Below are 10,822 nucleotides of genomic sequence, written 5' to 3'. Positions count from 1 at the left end.
AGTTAAGACAATATAAAGTGCCTTCGAGTAATCTTCTTACAATCTGTTTCATTTCAGTTAAGAGATCCAGAGAGAACCATAATGCTTTAAGTCTCTTTTAGGGAAAAAAAAAAATTAAAAAATCTAGGTTTTTTTATCAGTAGATAGCATTTCAAAAACCGATTCTCAAGAACTGCTACTACACTAACAGCTAGAACTATCTAGGAAGTTGCTAACTGCTAAATCCAAGCAATACATTGTGTAGCCTGGTTACTGAAAACTTGTGAAATCCTTAAGTGAATTAATTGGTCATTGACTGCTGCCCCTAACCTTACACTGCCGCACCCACAAAAGTTTAAAAAAAGTGCTGCAGATGCAGTTTAACTTCTAGGAACTATTTTTTTCTGGTAATTAGGATATGTGTTCTTTCAGTGAAGGTTTAAGGAAAGGCATTTATCTATCCAGCTGTGACTGAAGAAATCTCACATGGAAGTACAGAGTATTGAGGGGTGCTATACTGTCCACTCCAACATGGTCTTTGTTTTCCAGGATACCACATAGCTGAGACTCTTTGGTTAACCTGGTAGGGAGTGGATCTCTCTTCTGCTGTCATAACCTTGTGTTGATTGACTGAGTTTTATAAATGTTCAAACATATATCTTCATTTGATTGTTCAAACAACTTTTTATCAGGAAGTAATTTGTTTTACTGACAACTACAATAGTAGTGGAACTAGGAATAACATTTCAAGGGATTAATTGAGATGTTATATGTTAACTGTTTGCATGAAATCCTTGAAAACATACTTTCACTTCTCAGAGACAACTGTCAGCCTTATAAACAAGCAAAGGGAATACTGAAACTGCTTCAAACAGGAAAGGTAACTGTATTAAGCTTTAAACATTTGAGCTACTTCTTTGCAAAATACAAACAATATAAAGAGGTTATTAAACTGAGCTGGTATTCAAAATATGATCTGGAACACTGGCAGAGAGCACTACTAACTTGGAAATTTTTTATCTTATTTTTCTGCTTTTTACATAGTTACAGTATCCTGTAGTGATTCTTTCCTTGTTCAGGCATATTAATAGAAATAATGTAAAATGATATCTAAATTAACTTATCTTTACCAAGTACCTTCTATATTTACTGTGGGAGAACACTCTGTTTCTAGGACAAATTTCAGTCTCTGTTTCTGCTGGTCTTTCTGTGGCTGTGGTAAAAGTTCTGTTGTAACAACGTCTGCATTTCTCCAAACATCACTTCCACTTAACCATTTTGCTTCTCATTTGCCCATCACTCAAAGAAAAGCATTCAGAAAAAAATCAACATCATTGAATCACCAAAGTAACCACCAGATTATTTTAAAGCCGTCTAACAATGTGAATTTACTCTTTGTTACTCACATGAAGAACAAATGGAAAATGAAAAGCAGAAAGATCATGATCATGTTAAGTTAGATTAAGATGCAGCATACAGCTCATTCTGCCACATCTCTCTGAAACTTCTCTTAAACAGCCAAGTCACTTGAGTTCTCTGTGCTTCAGTCAGCTTCACAATGAGGAATAATGTTATTTTTCCTTATCACCTTTACTCTGAGCTCTTTAAAACCTCTATTCTCTATCTGTATCATGCTTAGCACAGTGGAGGCCAGTCTTTTGCCATTAATAATAATGACTGGTAAACTTAAAATTGTAGAGACCTCGTAAGAATTCATAACACCATTTTTTTTTTAAACATTACCCATTTCTGAATTATAAATCTAACCATCATCTAACCGTCAGCTTATAGACTCTAGGACTCCAAAGCATATCCTGTTCTAAGATGCTAAGAAGATTTTATTGCCAGTCTGTCCAGTATTGAGCACTGAAGTAAAATGTTTATCCCTTGTCCTGTAAAGTGAATTTCCAATTAAAATTTGACAGTGCAATCCCATTCAAAATGGCTCTAATATAATTTGGAGTACATTAATTTGACTTGGTTACCTGCTTTGTTAATTAAACTGATGAGGCAATTTATTTGCTCATTCTAGGCCTGACATTAAATGGCATTTCATGTGACATCCAATATTTTTTTGTTAATCAAATAACTTTTGATTTGTATATACCAAATTTGTATATTTGTATATATTTGGTTTCCTATACAGGTTGATTTGTGCAGTACATAAGTGTCAGGAAAAAATAATAATATCTGTAAATAATAAGTATTTTAACGGAATTACAAGTGGAGTTACTAGCATTTTGAGCACAGGTGGCTGTTTATTTTTAGATTTCCTAAGGACTGTCAATCCAAACTGCTATTTTTAATAGCTTTTTGGAAATTAGAAATGCAGAGTGCAATCCTGGGTATTTCTGTATTAATGAGGCACTCCTAAAAATAGTGTTTCTTTCTATTAGTTGTTCTTGCAGAACTAGGCTAGTAGAACCAGTCCTTGAGATTAAATGATTGCTGATAAGTTTGTGTCTTTATAAGTATTTGATTCTTACAACAGAAAGACAGGCTTTAAGTTTTTACTTTTAGGAAGCAAATGTTTTAATACATGTTTGCATGGAGCATGTGCGAATTCCTGTATTTCCTTGTATTTTAAACATCTCTTCTTGCTGGGAAAACAATGATATCATGACACAAGTAGCTGATATTTTCTTCAGCATAAGATCTAGCATGTTAATTATGCTTCGAGAAGAGTTTCTGGCATTATTAGCCACAAAATCAGACTAATCACTCAGTTTTTATACTACAACTAATGCAAAATTCCTTGTTCTGGTTGGAGTTTCCAAAACAAGAAACAAGCATCAAAAATAACCTCTTCCCCCTGCCCCAAGTTTCATTACTATGTTTTTCATATGTTTCTCAGTTGGAAGCTATGATGTGCTCTCTCTTTCAACAATAGGTAATTAGGTTTTTCTTATTTGGGAATTGCCTCCTGATAACTTATTTCAGGATTTTTTGGTCAGGGGCAAAAGCTTCCCATATGACGATTTTCTTCCATGTAAAATGAACTGAAGCTGTGTAAGCATTAATAGGGACATACTGGAATCTCTTTCCCAATTCCCACTCCTCATAAAGGGTTTAACAGAATTTACATGGGAGTTAAAAAAATGAAACAAACAAACAAAAAAATCACAACAGCTCCTAAATAGTCTTTTAACAGAACAGTTACTAAAATAGAAAATGAAATTAATAAAGTCATCAGGAAGAGTTACACAAGCTTCCACTAATAATAAAACTCTAGTGTCCCTGTGAAGCTGAATTAAGAAAATTACCACATGCTTATTATTTACTTTGCTATATATTATCAGTATATTATAGTACACTGGAGCTTGTAACTTTGGAGATGTAAACAGATTTTTTAAAGAATGCCTTGAAGTGACTCCAGCACACTGTAATTTCATTTTATTCCTTACATGGCTGCATTGAGTAAAGAGTCATGACAACTGGTCTTTATTCAAAATAAGAATTAAACATTTTAAAAATAAAGACCTCTCTCTAAAGTTTCCTTGAAGATTTTTAGTATCACTTAAGTCTGAAATTCCTTAAATTCTATGCAAGGAGACCCTAAGAAACAAGATCCTGTGATTCCTACCCAGTCAAATTGTACAGATTTCACTGGTAGCTGGAGATGAAAAACAATCGCCTATTTAGTATGCCCCGTAATTTTATTTCTCTTCACCACACACTCCCAATGTGGTGATACACTTACTAATATGGAAGATCACATTATAAACTCTGGATTATAAAGAAGAGCAGTAACTGCCAGTCTTTTATTCCAAGATGATTGTCCCTTGTCAGTAACAGCCAGCAGCACCTGTATTTCAACCCCACCAAAGGAAAAGATTAACCTTATTTCAGCCAAGGGACAGACAATGGCTATAGTAATACTTGGACCTAAAAAGCATGTGAAGCAGTAAATAACTTGGGAAAAAACTCACAAGACTGCTTCAAGGGTGTCTAGCTCATTCATTTTAGGATGTGTAAGGAATCAGGGTGCTAAAGAATTTAACTTCAAGAGAAGAAAAAAAAAAATGCAAAAAAGACAGCAATTACCCAAAACTTGATTTACTGATTGCTAAACCTGCTAAATAACCATTCAGTAGTCTAAGTTTTAGTAAGTGCTTGACATAAAAAAGGTAGTAGTACTGAAGCAATTTGAAGTAGGACATAATCACTTGAGTATTTTTTTATTTTCCTTGCTTTCAGGAATGTTACAATGAACAAAAGCCTGGTGGGGATTCCAAGAGGTGTCTTGGGCTGCATGCATTGTGCTTCAAGGCTGGAAACAAAACAAGGCAGATGACATGGAAAAGAAGCAGATGACTAAACCAATTTTTTTCTTTATTCTGTCATAATACAGTATAACACTAGCTAGTTAAGAAATTACTTTCACTGCAGCCACTCAAAACAATTTTGCTTGTACTTTTTTCTTTATCAATACCTCAACAATGCAGCTTTTAAGCCTACCCAGGCAACAATTTTCCTTGCCACAAAAAACATCTTAGAAAAGGCTCACACAAATCTCAGTACAGCAAAGAACAAATAAGGCAAAAGAGCATTTTTTCCCAGAAAAAAAATAAATAAAAGGTTTTATGGTCATGCAATTACAGCACCTACTTTCTGTTCTAGTGAAATTGTTTGATGCATCTTCAAACATGCTTTTACACAACATGAGTTTGGAAGTTGTCCTGGTTTGAACCAGGACAGAACCAATTTCCTCTCTAGTGATCTGGTGATTTAACTTTTTAGTTGAGCTTAAATTAAAAAAAAAATAAAAAAAAAAAAAGTGGAGCATCTAACTCTCAGGAGCTCGTTTAGACAAATAGAGACAACAGAAAAATACAGTAATAGAACAGAAGGGATAGAGATACAGGTTGTGACTGGTTTGTCTACCCAGTCACTGAAAGGTTACACGAGCTGGTCTTCATCATGTGCAGCTTCTCTCATCCCTGTTCTGCCTGATCAATGTGTGCTCTCTCCAGCTATTACCTCATCCAGTAAGTCTGTGCATCCCTGCCACTAACTCAACTTGTCTATGATTTTCATATTTGGCTATGAGTGGAGAGGACTCTGTGTATGCAGAGAAATTTCTTCATATTGAATTTGTGGAGTGAAGCATGGAAAACCCATGCACGCAGAAATCCGCTTGTTTGTTTTTTTTTAACTACTGGTAACACAAAAACTACTGCATATAAAGGGGTTCTTCTGTGTTTCCTGGGCTGCTGCTGCTCTTTAGGGAGGACATTATTTCTTTCAACACAGGCTACATGCTCTATTACAGTAGAGACTGATACATTGGTATAATAGCATGCAATACTATGGTACCTCTTCCATTAGTTTTCTACATCTGGCTCATACCTCCTCTCCTCCTGCCACCTTTTCCCTTTTTCTCCTTTCTACAAGGTCAACTTACCACGTTTCTAGTCCTAAACTCACTGCAATCATCTGTTTCTACAGTTCCTTCTCTTCCACTGAATGTTTCCAATGAAAGTACCGAAACTAGACTAATGTGCTCCATCAAATTTGCTATATGATACAGTCTTTCTACTTTTCTAGCCACAGAACACTACTTTCCAATTTGAACCTGATCTCCGAAACTTCCAGTCTTTTTCTGCCACTTTGGTTTTCTATTCAGACGTATGTTCTCTTCTAGCAAGAAAAGTATTGACAAAATAAGAGTTCTTTGATTCCCAGAAGCCCTCCTTTACCTATTCTTCTCCTATAACTCCTTTCATCTCATGAGAAAAACCCTCCACCATCACCACACATTCCTATCCTCAGTTTTCGAAACCCACTCATATCTGGTTTATTTGTTCTTGCCCTTTTCCTTAGCCCTTTTCCTTAACCTCTTTTCCTGCACTTTCTTAAACACACGAGTGCTTTAGGAAACCCTTCCTCTGAATTCTGCCTTAACTTACACAGAGTACTTAGCATACCATGGATGATATGCTTATTGACGGAACACAGGTCAAAAAAATAAGAACACCTTTTCCACTTTCAAAATACCCAAAATATCCAGCAGTTTTTAATTAATATAGGTCAACATGAAAGTAAGGTCATTCAAATAAAACTAAAAAAATTCCAAACTTTGGCTAGTTTAGCAAACCATTACTAATTATTGAGATTGAAAGAGACTGGGATCAAAGGCTTCTTCCAGAAAAAGAAATGCAGGAAACTACCTAACGGAAACATACAAATGTGATGTTTTTATGCTGCCACTATATAGTCAATACAAGCTGACATTTTTTACAGCCCAAACTTATTAGCATTTATTTCCTCACTTTCCTGATTCATAGATTTTATGCTATTTTAAAATCTTATCTAGAAGCTACAAGAATAAATCAGCAAGCAAGACTGAAATAGAGAGAGCTTCAGGATACATTTTCATCCTTAATACATTTAAGTATCCAGAACACGCACACTTTTGCCAACTCATCTTGGCAAGTCCCTCTGCACTGCTTACATGACACACATCAATTCCAGCAGTGCCCTATTTGAAAACATTAACTTTAGATCCAACATCATGTTTTAAATAGTTTTAAAACTAAGAATAAACATGGGCAAAACCATAAGCAACTCTATGATTTAAGTACACAAGAATCACTGAAAAACAACAGGATTTATGGTGCTCACATCATAAAATATTTTTGAAAAACCTTATCCATTATACATAGAAACATGATGCACAGCTGCAATTTCCAAGACTAAAATTTCAGTTAGTATGTTCCATGAACAGCTACCTGATGCAATACTCGGCTTCTTAAGAGTGTGTCTCTGTCAAAAACTCAGCCAGACTAATCACACAGTGACCAGGGATTTTCTCAGCATGTATGTGTAGCCTGGAGAGCACAGCTTTTTTTTTTTTTTACACTCCTTGTTACTGCATCTCCCATCTTTTTCGCTAAATGGACTGCCAAACCTAATTGAAAGTATCTCATTGTTTGACACCAGATACAACAGACCACCACATACTGGACTGAGGAATCTGAACACCGCATTCATCAAAGGAATATTTAAGGTCGCATTCCCACAAACACCTCAAAAGTAGATGACTAGCAAAGCTGTTCTAGTTGATTGAGAATTTAGTTTTCCAGAAATTGTATAACAACTCCTACTTCCTTCAGATTTTCAAAGGAGAAGAGTCTTTTCCATGACTTCACTGCATCTGCAACAATTTTTTTTCATTTTCCCCAGTTGCAACTGCAAGATGGTCTTGCGTTTAGTTGTAGCTTTCTATAGCTTGGGGAGAAGAAAGACTTCCACCATGCTTGAAAAGATTGAACTAGGTAGCCAATGCAAAACTGCTGGCTTCAGAATTGTATTTATAAAATCATCACCTACCTGAAGATGACAGTGTTGTGCCAAACCACCACGCACAACAAACTCCTTGTAAATTTGTCATCATTCTCCTAACTACTCAATCTTAAAACTAGAGGTGGAAATATTTGAACATAAAGCTTTGTTACAGCAGAGAACCTAAATTACCCAGAACAGTGAAGAGTGGAATATTAACCTTTTATTGATGCATGTGTAAAATAAGACTCATCCCTGATCACTTTAATTGTTTATATGTACAAAGCAAGTAAACCTATTATAGTTTCCAGAGTTACTCAAGATTTCTCTTCAAGACATGAAGATACTCAAAACTCAGACAAGGGCCTAACCCAATTAATGTGACTTTGCAGCTGGCCTTGTTTAAACTGTGCAGTTTGACCAGATAGTATCTAAAGGTCCTTTGCAATCTTTTTTCCACCCTTTTTGTGATTATTTTTCTATAGAACATTATATATGCTTTGCACTAGGAAAACAATGCAAAAGGACAGAAGAAATTTTTATCAATATGGATAAAATTGTTTGCAGGTCTAGGAAAAGAGAATAGTACCTCACAAGACACTTGTTTTCTTAATGACTTATACTCCACCTTCATATTTCTGCCATCACGATCCAGTGGTTGCTGTAAATACCATGTCAGTAATTATTATTATAGCTATCTGTTAAACAGAAAGTAGCTGCTTTGTTTATGTGGGAAATATTAATTCAACTAATGAAGTCAATCTACAATTAGCGATTCACAGGAAATGGATTCAGACTTCAACACTGCATTATACAAGTTTGCAAGTTTCCTGAGCAAAAATTGTACCACACTTGCAATTTGCCTGTTGGAGTATCTTAAAAAATAAATTAATAAACAAAGTAAGCTGTAGATATCACATTCTCTGTAGGGATCCTTAGCTTTAAAGTTTGCTTCTGTACAAGTTACAGGATCCATTTATGTACTACATTTGGAGGCCTACTGTGAGAATAATTGCAGAAGAACTCAACAGGATTTAAAAATGTTACTTTAGGATGTATTGACACCACTTTTTAACTGACATAGTTGTAATTATTTCGTAAAATCAGAACATGCAGGTCTATTCACAAAAAATTTATAGTTTTGAGTTGCTCTTACTGTTCCATACAAGAGAAGCTTGTCTTGGACTTTCATGCAAGACCTACTGGTACTCCTGGGTGTTTGTAGTAAAAAAAATAATAATTAAAAAATTAATTAAATCTTAACTGAAAATAACATTCAGTTCTGGCTACTTCTTAAATCTTAGGATACCAAAATAATATACACCTCCATGGATCTCATTCAAATGTAGAGACTTGTATTCCCTGTTCAAAGAAAATTAACATAGGTGCATCTGATTACTTCCTTTACTTTTTGGTGTAACTCAAAACTATTGCCAGTTTTTCAGCTCTACCTCCACTTTTTGTAGAAAGAAAGTCAACTTTTTATTTCATGAGAATGAATACACCATAGTGTTTTTAGAGTTCTAAATCCCTGAACATATTTTTACTTAAGTACTACTGCTGAATTTCAACATTTTTTTCATATTTTAAGTATATAAAGAGTTCTGATGGAATGACAATAGTAGTGAACATAATAAATTCAGTGGCAACGTATTATATTTAAGATAACAAAAATATCCGCAGGGGTCTTCACTTTCTGGGGACAGGCATTTAAATTATAGACTGAATTTTAGCACTCAAGGCCATACTCTGGCACACTTGTAAGAGGTTCTGTTTCTACAAAGTTATTAATAATCTATTTCTAATTGCTTTGCAGAAGTGATAATACACGACTACTAAGTAGTACAAGTGACAAATAACGTTCTGTCCCCTGTTCACTGGTTATGTTTTAAAGTGGTTTCATTGCTCATGAGAGGTGGCAGATTGACAGTTTTGCAGAATGTAGTCTCAGTTTTCTATTGCAAAGTGTAAGATAGGCTGTGGCCACACATTTGTTGCCCCAAGGATACACTTTTGAGGTGATTGCTTTAGTGATCATAGACTACCTTTACATCATCTTATAGGAAATCTGCAACTGTGTGTTCCATACTGGATTTAATCTTAATGTGAAAAGCAGAAAAATGGTCTAGAAAAAACCTAACAGGTCAGAATTTTGCCCATTCAGTGACTGACTTCTCTTGTCAATTAAAATGGCTTAAAAAAGCCACTGATGGAAGTAATAAACTGCATCTACTGGCCTTATTTTTTCTGGAAGCATAATCCTTGACACTGGTTTTTTCTGTTCATCTGATCTCCTCTGCCTCGATTTTAGATAAGAGTTTAGATAAGCAAATTAAAGAGTGTTAGTTACTTATACAAAGACAAACTTTCTCACTCTGTCTATCACTAACCTCCCTGATTCCAAAGTGTTCTTATACTTCTTAGAAAAGTAATGCAGACCAGGCTTGCCTAAAATGTGGTGACATCCCAGTGAAATATCTGTACAGCAGCATCTTAAGGCTATCTCAACTTTTACCTGTATCTCATGAGGGACACTCAGCCCTCCCTTCATGACAGCACGGCTCCACTGGAGTGACACTACTAAATAGCATAGTACTTTTTGAAAGCACAGGAGTACCTTCTACAAGACAAAGAAAATTTAGAGTTGTTCTTTTAACCTACTCACCCTAGGAAAAAAGTTCATTACTCTGCCTTCTTTCTATCTTTTCTTCCACAATAGAGGAGTGCCAGACTATGCAGTGTCATGTATTAAGTGACACGGTTCCCCCAGAAATGGTAGACCTATTTTTCTGGGAAGACCAAATCAGGAAGCCAATTTTGACAACGCATATATGCAGACACAGAAGTTAATGTGACCTTCTGCATTAGAAGCACAACATTCCTACAGAGAATCCTACTAACCTCTCACAAGTTTGTCAACAACCTACTCACAACGGAGGTTGGATGCTCCGTAAGGAATACACTGGGAATGCTCTGTGCCGTATTATTTAAGTTTTTGGATGCTTCCTGCATCATCATATTAAGCTGATCAGCACTTTCAAGAAACATGGATAAACACTGAGTCAAGATAAAATCCTCCCGACTAAACTCTTTAGGTTTGTCACAGCACCACAGAAAGATGCAGTCCCTGAGGAGATTCACACTCTCGTGCAGTTTGAGAATCCTCAGTTTTCATCTGGAGATGTGCCTTGGAAGGGTAACTTTGCTTATGCTTTCACAACACTACAGGTGAACAGCTTCTGCTATGAGAGTTGGCACAGATCTCTCTTAGATAAAAGCAATAATACTTAACTAAACTAACTGAGAAACTTCTTTGCTCCTCTCTCAAGAAGCTATTTATTAATAAGTCTAATAAGAAAAATTGAGTAAAACATAAATATACACATCTCTCTCACATATTTCTACAGACTTTGTGAAGCAATAAATCAGTTTACAGTGGTGTGTAAATTTTCTGTAATAATCAATAATGCTTTAAAAGTCAGCACTTTTTAGTGCATAAGTAACTCAAAAAATAGACTTGTCGTAGAAAGCTGAACTTGACAAGTAAAGCCATCTCAAG

Source organism: Chaetura pelagica, unplaced genomic scaffold, assembly GCF_000747805.2.
Source record: "Chaetura pelagica isolate M959 unplaced genomic scaffold, ChaPel_1.0 scaffold117, whole genome shotgun sequence".
Taxonomy (NCBI): Eukaryota; Metazoa; Chordata; class Aves; order Apodiformes; family Apodidae; genus Chaetura; species Chaetura pelagica.
Note: the sequence above shows the minus strand (reverse complement) of the source record.